Raw genomic sequence first — 14,430 nt, forward strand, 5'->3', positions numbered from 1 at the left:
ATTCTGATTTACAAAATGGTTTTGTTCTTTCCAGGAAGAAGACCAGAGCCATCCGAATGTCCAGAGTACGCAGGCTGGCGTCCTTCTGCGAAGCATGCGGTTTTGAGAAAAAGGTAGGTAGTACGATCGGTTCGTTGACAAGGAATTCTGTACAGACCTTTGGCAGGAATGTCGGGTGAGGTCTAAGTAAGACCCTGTCCTTTGTGAAAACTGTGTATGAGGGTTCTGCCATTAATGCCCCGAGTTCACTCATTTGCCTGACCGATGTGACAGCTAACAGGAAGCAGACTTTCATAAAAAGAAAGGGGAGTGGTACCATAGCCAGTGGCTCGAATGGAGGTCTGGTGAGGTGGTCAAGAACAAGGTTCAGGTCCCATAAGGGGGGCGGGGCCTTATAGGGCGGGTATACGTCGTGGAGTCCCTTAACGAATCTTTTAGTGATAGGATGGGCAAATATGGAGAGGCCATCCACCAAGATATGGAATGCTGCTATTGAGGAAAGATGGACTCTTAAAGAAGAGATTGACAGTCCTGATACTTTAAGGTCTAAAATGTAATCCAGGATGGTATTTAGTGGGGCGACATGGGGTTCTACTTTGGCCCACTGGCACTAGTGGGAGAATCGTGAACATTTTTGTAGGTAAGTTTTTCTATTGGATTGTCTCCTACTATGGAGAAGGATGTTCTTCACTTGCTGAGAACAGTGATTTTCTATCTCCGAGAACCAGAGAGAAGCCATGCCTGAAGGTGTAGGGTATGGAGCTGTGGGTGTAGTATTCTGCCATTGTCCTGAGATAGCAGATCTACACGGTGTGGTAGTGGATAAGGAGGGCGAACCGCTAGCCTGTGCAGGTATGGGTACCAAGTTTGGCGAGACCATGATGGAGCAATCAGGATGACTAGAGATCCGTCTCTGCAGATCTTGCATAGGATTCTTGGGATGAGTGGTATGGGGGGGGAGGCATAGTGTAGGGGGGCTGTCAATTTGATTAGGAAGGCATCCCCCAGAGAATGATTGCCAATTCCTGCACATGACCAGAATTGGGGGGCACTTGGTGTTCTGGGTAGAAGCAAAGAGGTCTATAGATGGCCATCCCCATTGCTGGAAGATTGAGTTTGTGACCTCCGAGTGTAACTCCCACTCATGGTCCGAGGTGAAGTTGCAGCTGAAGGAATCCGCTTTGGTGTTGTAGGATGCTATCAGGGCAGGTAGGATGCTATCAGGGGGTATGTCTACATTACCCCGCTAGTTCGAACTAGCGGGGTAATGTATGCATACCAAATGTGCAAATGAAGCCCGGGATTTGAATTTCCCGGGCTTCATTTGCATAAGCTGGCCGGCGCCATTTTTAAATGCCGGCTTGTTCGAACCCCGTGCCGCGCGGCTACACGCGGCACGGGCTAGGTAGTTCGAACTAGCAAGCCATTCCGAACTATCTGTACACCTCGTTCCACGGGGACACTACTCGAAGAAGAACAATTGTTCTTGTGCAAGAAGCCTGCAGTGTAGACATAGCCCAGAAGTAGAACTGCTAAAAGGATACTTCTTATGAAACTAGAAAGCCACTGAGCTTTTACACCAACTGATTGCTAGGCAGCCAGAACCAGATAGCTAGCTTAGTTCGGAAAAGGGTTTAATAGTCTTCATGTATACACACACAAAACATTTCCATCCGAACTGAGTCTTCTCAGATTTAACCATCCAAGGGGTTCTTAAAGGAAAGCTTTGCTCACTACATACTTCCTTTCAGCAAAGCCAGGAAAGGAGACTGAATTTATACTATTAGGCTGTGTCTAGACTGGCAAGTTTTTCCGCAAAATCATCTGCTTTTGCAGAAATCTTGCCAGCTGTCTAAACTGGCCGCTTGAATTTCCAGAAAAGCACTGACGATCTCATGTAAGAGCATCAGTGCTTTTCCGGAAATACTATGCTGCTCCCGTTCGGGCAAAAGTCTTTTTCCGAAAGACTTTCGCGCAAAAGGGCCAATGTAGACAGCACAGTACTGTTTTCCGCAAAAAAGGCGATTGGGGCTTTTTTGCGGAAAACCGTGTCTAGATTGGCCACGGACGCTTTTCCGCAAAAAGTGCTTTTGCGGAAAAGCATCCTGCCAATCTAGACGCGCTTTTCCGAAAATGCCTTTAATGGAAAAGTTTTCCGTTAAAAGCATTTTCAGAAAATCAAGCCAGTGTAGACGTAACCTTACTGTAACAAAACTGAATTAAAAAATTAACTAAGATAACAGGGTTTTAAACAAATGTTAATATTTGATACTAATTCTATGGCTTATGCAACTTAGGAAATGCCAGTCTGAAGTACAGAAGAATGGAAATTCACTGGCCTTCATTGACCACTGTGCTACTCCAGCACAACCAAAGAGAACAGAAATCATTAGTTCTTTAGGCTATTCTCAAAACAGTACTGGTTTTATGTTTGGCTGATTCATCACAATGATTAGGTTTTGCCTGGGAGGGGGAGGAACTGAAAGAAAAGAACCTAACAGACTTCCATTAACAGTGATGTGTCAGCTGAATTGTCCTGAACATAAATATAAATATGGGAAAACACAGGTTTGGCAATGAAAGTGCTGTCTTCATGCAAAGGTCACCAAAACTGGAAACTCGCCAAACCAGTTTTTCCAGTACCTGCTGTCGAACAATTCATGGCCAAATCTCTAGTTCACTCATCCACGGAGTAAAGCATTGTTTGTATGCATCCCACAGTGCCTTGCATCACTTTCAGTCACTAAGCACTGTGGGAATGCACAACCTAGCGCTATGTATTTTGGAAACATGAAAAACCTCCCATCAGCCACCTCTTTACTTCCCAGATGTCCCTGGCTGCTTTGGACCCTAGGAGACCGAATTTGAGGCAGCTAGCCTGTGTCATAACTCCCTGCTGCTCATGTTATGCTATTATTTTTAGAATGTTAGATTGATGACAGCTAGTATGATATGTCTACGCAAGCTGGAAATCACACCCATGGGTCCTAGAACAGACATAAGCTAAATCTAGACTGCACCGCTTTTCCGTGATACCAAGCAATGCTGCATCCAAGGAACACATCTTCTTTTCGGACTATTTTTTAAAAAGCAGATGCGCTCTTTCGCCATCCCTGTAAACCTCGTTTTACGAGGAAGAAGGGATGTGTCGAAAGAGGACTTTTTTCCAAAATTTGGTGCCATGTAGATGTGCCCAATTTTGGAAAAGCCTCTTTGTACAGTAAAGCGGAAAAAGATACACAATTTGCATACTGAAAACTATGTATCTTTTTCTGATTTAACTCGGCAGTCTAGATGTAGCCATAGTGTCTTAGAACAGAAGACCTCTGAAACAGACAAAATTAGGAAATCTGAAGGGGTGGAAAGCAGGAATGAAAGAAAAAAATTCTTAACTCTACTTGTTCTTTGAAGATAACCATATGAATGCACTGGATTTGGGTCTTGGCTCTTGTACAACCAAGACAGTTATTCCACATAAAATAATTATGTGGAACATTTTTCCATGAGCTACATTTTTAAAAGCACTTCGTAAGAGTGGGCATGCACACAAGATATACTGACAGAATGATTCAGCTGGAATTGATATCACCTTAAGTAGGAATGCAAGATCCATCTGTGACGGACCCGGCCGGGTCCGCACTAGCCGCGGGGAAGGAACTCCCCCTCCCCGACGCGGGGAGCGGCTCCGCGGACAGCAGCGGCGGGGCCGGCGCGGCATGGCCGGAGCAGGGACGCCGGGCAGCGCGGGCGAGCGCCTGCCGGGGTAAGCGGGGGCGGGCGCGAGCCGCAGAGCAGCGGCCAACCGGCGCACCGCGGCTCGCCCCGGGGGGGCGGAGCCATGGGCGCACGCCAGGTAGGACGCGAAAGGGGAGGCGCGGGGGGGCGGGGCCAACCCCCCTGACGTCACTCCCCAGGGACTTCAAAAAGGGCAGCCAGATGCCCAGGAAGGGGGGCGCAAGGAAGCAGCCACCCTGGCTTCCAGGGGTACCAAGCCCACTGCCCCCCGGGCGACGAGGAAGGACAGTGCCAGCAGTTGGTGGACCGCAGTGGAACGGACCCGATATCTCCGGCGGGGTGAGTGACCCAACGCACACCCTGCCACAGGAGCCGGAAGGCGGGGAGTGGAAGGAGCCCGTGGGCAGACGTGGGCAGCCTTTCTGGCGCCCGTGGGCAGAGGAGTTTTGGGCGGCGGCCCCGTCTGCCATGGTGGGCGGCTTATAGGCACCGAACTCCACTTAGGGCCTCGGGCTGGGACCCGGAGGAGAGGGCGGGCCCGGGTCCCCCACTCCCCACTCGCACACCCCCCGAAGCACCCCCAAGTGACCTAAACCCCCCCCCTCCGCACGACGAGGGCAGCGTGAGGACAGAGGTCACGGCCCCGCCCTACGGACGCACAACCGCCCCTTCGTGGGGCAAGAAAGGGGCCAGGACCCCAAAGCTCGCAGTCGGGCCAGACCCGTAGCTCCGCTAGGAGCGGCGCGGTGGCGGGTCCGCTGAACCCCCTGTGCTGACTAGGGCAGAGGGGTGATCGCACCCATCACTCCCACCGCAGGACGGCCTTACGGAGGGACTTACCGGACAGACCAAGGCGGTGGGCTCGCGGAGCCCCCTCTAACTCCCGGGGGGGAGTAGGGGAGCTGTGCTCGCACCCATAAACCCGCCACACCATCTATGCTATCTTAGGAATTTAGCACAAAAGTGGATCATAAAGGTCTGAAGTCTATCCATCTTGCAAAGAGAATCTCTTCAGTTCAGAGTCTGCAGATTAAGTTTATCCACAATGGGTACACAGAAAATCAAAACAGCCAGAAAATGGGACCCAAACCAGCCAGGCAAAAATTTTAGAATGCTTTACATGAAGCATAAAAAGCATCACATGGGGAACAGTTAAATAAAACATATGTTTTGATGGAGTAAAAGGGTTATTTGGAGGAGAGATACCAAATGGAGAGAAGAGGACTATTTGTTGGTAGCACCCTGCCTCTACCAACACTTGAACTTTGTTTGAATACCTAAGCTGATTTCCCAAGAGGGAGAAAAGCCAGACAGCCAAGATTAAAAAAAGTGCTGTAAACATCACTCACAAATAAGCCTGAAGCCTCTTTTTGACTGCTGGACATCAGGCCCACCGATGGGCAGCAAGATGAGCAGTTGTCCCCTGGGCCAGGTGACTAAAAAGGACCAAAGGCTGCAGTAGCAGTGGCGTCCAGAGAAGAATAGCTCCAGCCTAGACCCTTCCGCTGAAGTCCTGCCCTCACCCCTTGCCCAGGAACCTGGTGAGTATGTTGTCCCCTTGCAGGGCATGTAATCTGCAATACAACTTAATGAATCATGAATCTTCATCTCGAATGGACTGAGAGATCTTCAGGTGCAGTCCTGCTTAGGGCCAGATTTTCAAGAGCTCAGCATTTCCAGATGCCAAGCTTTTTTTCCCAAATGAAAATCTTGCCCCAGCAGTGAAAGAAAAATTCTTTTGAAAAATCTAACCGATGGAAAGCACTGCAGTAATCCAATCCTGAGGGAAGAGGTTTCTATGGCTGGGATGAGATCCAGCTACTGAAAAAGATTGCAAGCTTCTTTCCCAGTGCAAACGGAGAAATAAAATGCTATTTCATAATTGTCCATGGATAGCATTTTATGCAATTTCATCTGAAGCAACTAGTGTTGGAAAGGGATCAAGAATGCATCAAAGCAAGGTAAGGGTTTGGTTGTACCAGGAAAGCGAGATATGCCTGGAATGGGACTGCTTCTCATAAAACCAAACAGAAAAGAGACAGAAGCACCAGGTAGGTGAAAGGAGCTGGCTGGAGGTGCTCTTTCCCCCACTCCATACAGGACTGTCCCAGCCTCGAGCCTCCCAGCCCCCAGCAGCCATTTAGGAAAGTCAGCCCCCTGCTCCGGTTTCATATTAGCATATTTCTGGCTCTTTCCCTTTGTCAGGGAGTGACAGAAACATGCACAGTTTGCTGCATTCCTCACTCTGGCTGAAGAGCGCTGGGGGCTGATGAACCTGCCCCAGCCAGGGGACATACTCCTCTCCCGCAGCTGTGCCTGCTGGAGCTACAGAGGTATAGGACAGACCTCTCTCTTGGGGCAGCCTGCATACTGAACCCCTCATCCCCCACCCAACTCCAGAGCAATAATTTAAATGAAGAAAAACAAAGTAATTGAGTTAAGGACCCAAGCAATGGCAAGTAAAACTTCTAGCACACACATAAAACCTACAAAACCCCTCTGCAATGGCTAAGACTGTAGTCATATTCACATCCTCAAAGATGTCATATGGTCCAATGGACCTCTCCACAGACTATCATTGAGAGAGGATGGTACCTGCTGGAGTTTCCTGTGGGGCTTTTCCACTTTTACCCAAGCAGGGAACTAGGGATGTTAAATTTTGATTAATCAGCTATTTAATGAGGAGTCCTGTGGCATCTTAGGGTATGTCTACACTACCCCGCTAGTTCGAACTAGCGGGGTAATGTAGGCATACCACACTTGCAAATGAAGCCCGGGGTTTGAATTTCCCGGGCTTCATTTGCATAAGCGGGGCGCCGCCATTTTTAAAAACCCGCTCGTTCGAACCCCGTGTAGCGCGGCTACACGGGGCACGAACTAGGTAGTTCGAACTAGGCCACCAGGGAAAGCTGGGGAGGGCTAGCCTCCCACTAGTTCGAATTAAGTGGCTACACAGCCCTTAATTCGAACTAGCTAATTCGAACTAGGCGTTAGTCCTCGTAAAATGAGGTTTACCTAGTTCGAATTAAGCGCTCCGCTAGTTCGAATTAAGTTCGAACTAGCGGAGCACTAGTGTAGCGCCTATCAAAGTTAATTCGAACTAACGTTTGTTAGTTCGAATTAACTTTGTAGTGTAGACATACCCTATGACAGAGGCAGCGGGGGGAGGGGGGGGGGAAGTGACTAGTTGAGTTCCTACTCGACTACCCAATAAGTATTTGCTTATCAGGTAGTTGACTAGTCACTTACATCTACACAGGGAACCTCTTTTATATTTTTGATCTGGCCCTAAGACCTCCTGCAAATGCACAAGAGTTTTCCTTATCTGTATTTCCATACCCCATGAATATTGGAGTCCATGTTCACTGTAAGCTGCACATTTGCATGGCTGTTCAGGAGAGATTCAAATGCCACCCAGCTAGCAGATTGCCCACAGTTAAACTTTTGTTTCTACTGGCAATGCACATTCATATGTGCCTCCATGCACTTAATTTATTTCACACATGGATAGAAAAAATCCACATGTAGATCGAAAACATTAGAGGGAACATTGATTGGAGTGCCCCAATTTTTCATAGGTTGTTTCTTACTTTCACTTATGTTCATTAGCATATATGTGTAACATGTACCCCAGGATCATGACAGGATATTTCACAATGTTATTAACAAGTATCTTGTAATACTGGACAATACCCTGCAGTTTATTGCAATCTAGGAATGGTTGTTGTTATTGTCTGGTATCGTTTCACTTATTAGCACATTTTTTACAGTGATCTTGTGACATTACTGTTTTGTGGTTATTCCTACATCACCCACTCATATTGAGTATTCTTAAACCTATGTCCTAGCATGGCTAAGCTAAAATTGTACAGGTCTCAACCTGTGGGCCTTGCATTCCAGCCAACTTTCATTTGTATATATACACATTACCAGGGCTCGCTGAACTGCAGCGAGCCCTGCTCGCCAGCTGCACTGTCCGGCGATCTGCGCATGTGCAAATCGCCTGAACCCGGCTCTTCTGGGTTGCAATCTACTCGCCGTGGGCGCGTAGACTGTATTATTTGTCGAGACCTGTACATTACACACACTCATCACTCCCAAATACTTGTCATTTTACACTTCTATAATCTAAATCTACTCAGTGTACATCGATTATGCAATAGCATATGAATTGACCATAACACCAAAGTAATGCAATGATAAATGGACAATAAAATTAACTTATTGGCTATATTTCTATACCCCACCAACAATTTTATTTTTTCCGTCTTTCAGTGGAACTAAAATAGAATAATTGTTACTCAGCCAGGATGGGCCAGTGTTATGTTAGGTAGATCTGCACATATGCAATTATCAAAAACACAATAAAATAATTTGCAAAATTTTATTTTATTTGAAGTTTAAACCTAGAAACTGCTGTTCTGAGCTCATTGGCTTATGTTTCCAAATCAGTTATTTGCCTCCTGCCAACACCGATCCAATTATATAGGGTGTGTCTATACTGCACCCTTACCTCGAAGTAAGATACGCAGTTTACATATCTTATTTTGATTCTTTTTTGAAATAACACACTATTTCGAGACATCCCTTATCCCTCGTGCAACGAGGTTTACAGACATGCTGAAATAGCACATTTGCTATATTTCACAACAGCGGATGCATTCAAAAGACGCAGGAAACAGCACTAGAGTGTAGACATACCCTAAAAAAAAAAAAATCTACTGCATAGTCCACATTCTGACAGTCTCCCTCCTCCCCCCCAGTAGCTGTCACAAATGGGTGTTTTTTGTGGGGTGGGGTTGTTTTTTTTTTTTTAAAGTTTTAAGCAGAAAAACTGGTATGTGGTGATGACTCACCATGGGAGGAACAGAACTTGCAACTGAATTAGTCATCGCATTCTGGGCAAAGTGGTGGACAGCAATCCTGATGGAGCAAAAACTATGAGAGGATGTTTACAGACATTGCCAACCAACAGCTTATTATAATTAGCTCTGCAGCAGCACACCATGAAATCTTCAGATTCTGGACTGTAATTTTCAGTCTGCAACTCTCTTACAAGATTTCACCTACCAAAACTTTGCTCATATATAATCTTTGGTATTTTTCTATTAATTATTTGCATTGTGGGAGCACCTAAGAGCTCCAGTCATTAACCATGACCACCCTATTGTGCTAGGTACTGTACAAAAAAGAACAAGACTAACCCTAGCTTAAAGAACTTGCATTTGAAGTACAAGACAAAAGACAACAGGTGGATACAGACTATGAAGCAAAGATTTTCTACATACAAAACAGCATCTACTTGCTGCACATTCAATCCTGTTGGATTTGAATGTGTACAGTCAGAAAGCATTGGAGACTATAACAGTGACGTTTCCCCACAGACCAGTTAAAAAAAAAAAAAAAAAGAGAGAAAAACCTACAATCTTTTCCTATTGCTCAAGATGTATTTGACTAACCAAGATTATTTGTTCAAATACAAAAGTATCTCTTTTGCCAAAAAAAAATTGTTTCCAAACCCCCTTCCAAAGTAGCAATGACATTTTTAAGTGATGGGGAACCTAAACAAGGATCAAATAACCAATTGTCCATTATCACTTTTCAGCTCCTGAAGCTGAAGTTCAGAACAGACCATATCCTCTGCTGTATGGAAGTGAAAATGTACACAAGATCCCTTGACACAAGTGACTGTCCGTTCAGGAAGCCACCTTTCTCCCACACATACCTTAGTTTGAATGTTATGTTTTCGACATGTCTTTGTGGTCCTGCTGAGACTCAGAGGATGCATCACAAATTAGGCTGACCTGCAGTAATATCTATTCATGACTGGATAGCATTAAGAATAGTGGTGCATTTTGTAACAAGAGAAACCTATTCACAGAGGACATTCTTCACAAGCGAAACAAGTTCTGGTATGGATAATATGGATAGTTTTACAGGAGCATTTAGTTTAGGAAGAAAAGTTGAATACTTTGAATCAGCAAATGAACACCTGACAGAACAGGCAGTCCCCGAGTTACGCGGATCCGACTTATGTCGGATCCGCAATTACGAACGGGGCCCTCTCCCTGGTCTCCAGCAGACCAGGGAGAGGAAGCAAAGTGGCGGAGCACGCGGGCAGCGGACAGCCCAGACGCGCATCTGGGCTGTCTGCTGCCCGCGTGTTCCGCCGCTTTGCTCCCCGTCCTTCTGGTCTGCAGACCAGGGGGACGGGGAGCAAAGCAGAGCAAAGCCGCGGAGCCCGAGGGCAGCAGGACAGCCACGGCACGTCTGGGCTGTCCCGCTGCCCCCGTGCTCCGCGGCTTTGCTCCAGACGCCTGTGGTACAGCAGCGGGGGCGCTGCCGGTTGGTCCTGTAGCGCCGCTCTGGGCGCTACTGGACCAACCCGGCAGCACCCCAGCTGCTCTGCCCCAGGCGTCCTGATTCAGTTTCAGCAGCGGCTGAATCAGAACGCCTGGGGCAGAGCAGCTGGGGTGCTGCTGGGTTGGTCCAGTAGCGCCGAGGAGCAGCGGCGCTACTGGACCAACCCAGCAGCACCCCAGCTGCTCTGCCCCAGGCATCCCCAATCAGCCGCTGCTGAAACTTACCAGTGGCTGACTACAGGAAGCCCCTGCCCTGGGCTTCCTGGAATCAGCCGCTGATCAGTTTCAGCAGCAGCTGACTTGGGGATGCCTGGGGTTCTTAAGTTGAATCTGTATGTAAGTCAGAACTGGCATCCAGATTCAGCCGCTGTTGAAACTCATCAGTTTCAGCAGGGGCTGAATCTGGACGCCAGTTCCGACTTACATACAGATTCAACTTAAGAACAAACCTACAGTCCCTATCTTGTACGTAACCCGGGGACTGCCTGTACACAAGAGTAAGATAAACAGAGGTTATAAAATCTGGCACAAGGAGCTCAATATTTAATAAGGCTATTGACAGCTGTTTACCAGAAACCAAAACCAGTCCTGCTGTGTAGCAACAATCAATCTGGAAGCCCCTGTGAAGCCATTCAACACGGCTGGTTAGATGAAGGCCCAAGATCCAGTGTCTAGCCTTCCAATCACAACCCACATCCAAAAACTAATTCTATTTCATAGTTTACTTCCACAAAGTTAGTGTCAGTAAGGACTGAGGTGACTATTTTCAGAATAATCAATCAACTAGCATAAGGCTAAAATGTTTGCTGTGTTTGTTTCTGGGAAAGTTATTACCTCAGAAATGAGACTACCACACACTCTATTCTACATAAGTTCTTACATTTAGGCTACATCTGCACTGCCAAGTTTTGTTGACAAAGCTTACGTCAACATCCAAAAATCGACAAAATAAAAATCACTCGAGGGTGTTCACACTTGCTCTTTCTGTTGATAAATCATGCCCACACTGGGAACACCCCACTGTACATTGCTCACTGTTGATGTTGTATTCCACGATATAGTGTTGTGGGAAAGAAGAACTGATCCCTGTACATCTTGGGATTCCCTCTGAGTTCTCCCACAGCCTACTCAGCTGCTGGGAGTCGCACCATGAGTAGCTCTATGAGCTCACCATGATTAGGAATGTAAAAACAGCACAGTAGCCTGCCCCCCTCACCATGCAGCAGCAGCAGACTGCCTGCCCCTATGTTTTTAGTGCAGGGCAGAACAGGAGCATTCCAGAATTTTCTCTTTGTTCCCCAAATGGAGCAGCAGGCTCAGCTGTCAGATATTTCCATGGAGCTTTGCAAGGATAGGGGTGCATGCCTGCAGCACACAAGAGATCAAAACACTGAGCAGAGTGATCAGATTGTGGGATACTGGCAGAAGCAAGTTCTGTAAACAAAATAAACACCACTTTCTGTTGCTCCCCTTGGCTGCAAATGGCAAACCAGAGCCAACGGGAGCTATGAATAATAAACAAACCAGAGCAGCCAGTTAACAGGTTTCTTCAAGTGGTTTCGCGGACCATGTTGAGAGACACTGCAATAAAGGGAGGGGAAAAGAAAAAAGCCTCTTGTAGGGGTGAAAGCTTTTTGTTGCCAAAACTGGGCATTTTTCCCCAAAAAAAGTCACATTGCAAGGTGTACGCTGTTTTGTCACCAAAAGGCAATTTTTGTCATCAAAACCTGGTAGCGTGGAGGTGGCTTTAGTAAGGGCAGGTAGTAGAGACCCCACCCTTCCCCTGCGCTGGTTGGCTGAGAAGCAGGGGGGACAGCCTCTCTCAACAGCCAAGGCAAGAGTGGTGTACCCCAGCTCTGGCCCCTAAAGCCGCCACAGCCCAGCAGCTATAGGGCCATGGCCTGGCAGTGGCCTGGCAGTTGGGAACCGCTGCAATAAGCAGCGGATGTGTCGGTAATGCTGCTAAACAATATCGTTCAACACTGGTCAGGTCCTGAGGGTGCCAGACTAGAAAGGCTCAGCCTATAATACGTACTTGTGTTACTAGCATGTGCCAGAATCTATACTACCACTTCTTCGCTTTCTTTTTAACTATACTAGCTAGACTAGGTACTGTCTACACTACAAACCTTTCAGCAGTAACTACTAAAATGCTGCATTGAAGTATACTTCTATATATAAAAGTTCAAAGTATTCTCTTTAATGAAATGATAGGCTATGCCAGCATTTAGTTCTGTAGTGATGAAAAATAAGGATAAACTATTCAGTATGAATTTTACTTTCCTATCTGCAGCAAGATTTAACATTCTCATTCTGTTCTATGGTGACTGCTTGGGACAAATATTCTTCTTTTAATGAACTAGGGATGTTAAATTTAGATTAATCAGCTAATCGAGTACTCAATGTAATTTCCATTGACTACGAAATTAGTCGATAAGGGGGGCACTCGCTATACCCACGGGTGGCTCTTGTACTTTTGAAAGGGAGAGAGGCAGCAGGAACTGGTGCCAACAGGGATCAAATCAGTTCCTGCTAGCACAAGTTCCCCTCTGCACTCTTCCTTTGAAATGCATAAGAGCCATAGGCAGCAAGCTGCCAGTGACTCTTGTATATTTCAAAGGGAGAAGAGCAGCAGTGCGGACCATACAAGCAAGACTTTAAATCCCCACTTGCACCTTTTCCCCACTGCCCTCTGCCTCCCCGCTCCCTGAGGAGACAGTTCTGGGGGGAACTGGCTTTTAAGCCACCCTTACCCCCAGCACTGGCTTCCACTCGCCCCCGCCCGCCTTTGCTGCCTCTCTCTGCATTTGCTTATCGGGTAGTCGACTAGTAGCTTACATTCCTAGAATGAACCTGAATTTTCAACTAATTTCTGAACTGTTTATCTGTTCATTTCCTTTGTAATTGCCATAATTTGTCAACTTGTAGATTTCTTTTGAATAGCTGTAACATTCAGTCTTTCACATTCAGTTGTGTGAGGAAACTGCTGAATCCTGAAATACACAGAGCCAGGCACACAATGAGGTTCTTGTGAGAACTCTGAAACATGCCCCTTAACTCCCCTGTTCTGGTTTGAGACATATTCTCTGTTGCCATGAAAATTTCATGGGAATGATGTTGTCTGCTTGTGATCTCCACCTGAGGAATATAATACCTTCCTGAGGAATGTGTAATGATCCTGGAAGCTCTGTAGTTCCAGACATTTGTATAATTTTTCATAAACAGAAAGGGAGAAGAATATTGCTGTAACTGATGATAGTCTTATTGCCTTTAAACCCAGAAATCCTCAATGAGCAGCATAATAAAGGAGGCTACTGATGACTTAGTTTTTGAAGGGGCAGAACAAACAATGAATTGACAGACAGTTTGTCCTTAGGTGGTGATGGGAGGGAAGAAGGAGAACTTCCTGGTAAGTGTATAACTGGTTAAGGAAGCCTAATTGTAGCAGGTCCTGTTCAGTGTTCATCACAAGTCTTGACAACGTGTAGTAACTTTTTGGGTATTATAAATTATAAGACTTGGTTTGTGCTAATACATTTTTTATTGAGAAAAAGTTAATGAAAAAAATCTTTCCATTATATCATTTCCTGTACATCAATCAGTACCTGAATCTGAACCACTTTTCAAATTTAAGCTAATTTTTTCTTTGAGAAGGAACAATGAATGATAACATTCAGCTTTTTAAAGGAAAACTGAATATTCGATGTGTTGTAGAGATTAAAGTTTTTGGTTATGTTGTAAAGTAGTAAGCTGGCTTATCCTTAGATATAACTTAACCTGACTGTGTTGTGGTTGTGACCTAACTTTATAACTAAGGGATACTAAAAGCTAGGTAGTACTTCTCTGGAAGGAGCGAACTTCCAAGGTGACTACTTTTTGCAGATGCAAATACCTACACATGCTCTTTAAATAGTCTTAAGTTAGAAAGTGTTGGAATGTGCCCCTGTGGTATTCATTGGAGGATGAATTACGTGTAAAGTGTATATGCTCATTTTGCATCTGCAAAGTGCACTTTGTGTCCACAATTTTGTACACACACACACACACACACACACACACACACACACAGTAGAAGCCTTTGGGAAAAATACATTAAGCACATCTTCTCCTCTGCCAACAAATGTAGTTACTTCAAATGAGGAGTAGCTAGTAGTGCACTAGGCATCTCAGATTGAAAGAGTAATTGTTTGGAGAGAAGTCTTTAAAACTGAACTCCTCTAACAATTGTATCATTACCATCAAATCTATTAGATATATTCTTTTTTACAACTGCAAACCTAACTTTATTCACAGAAATTTTTATTAAATAACTTTGTATCCCCACAGTTCAATA

General features: G+C 45.8%; 1 protein-coding gene across 1 annotated transcript in view; it reads right to left on the reverse strand.

Annotated features, from left to right (window-relative positions):
• Nucleotides 1-14,430, reverse strand: part of CD99 (CD99 molecule (Xg blood group)) — a 50,750-nt gene that overhangs the window by 31,383 nt on the left and 4,937 nt on the right. The gene's annotated exons all lie outside the window — the stretch shown is intronic.

Source organism: Pelodiscus sinensis, chromosome 1 (assembly GCF_049634645.1).
Source record: "Pelodiscus sinensis isolate JC-2024 chromosome 1, ASM4963464v1, whole genome shotgun sequence".
In the NCBI taxonomy this organism is placed as follows: domain Eukaryota; kingdom Metazoa; phylum Chordata; order Testudines; family Trionychidae; genus Pelodiscus; species Pelodiscus sinensis.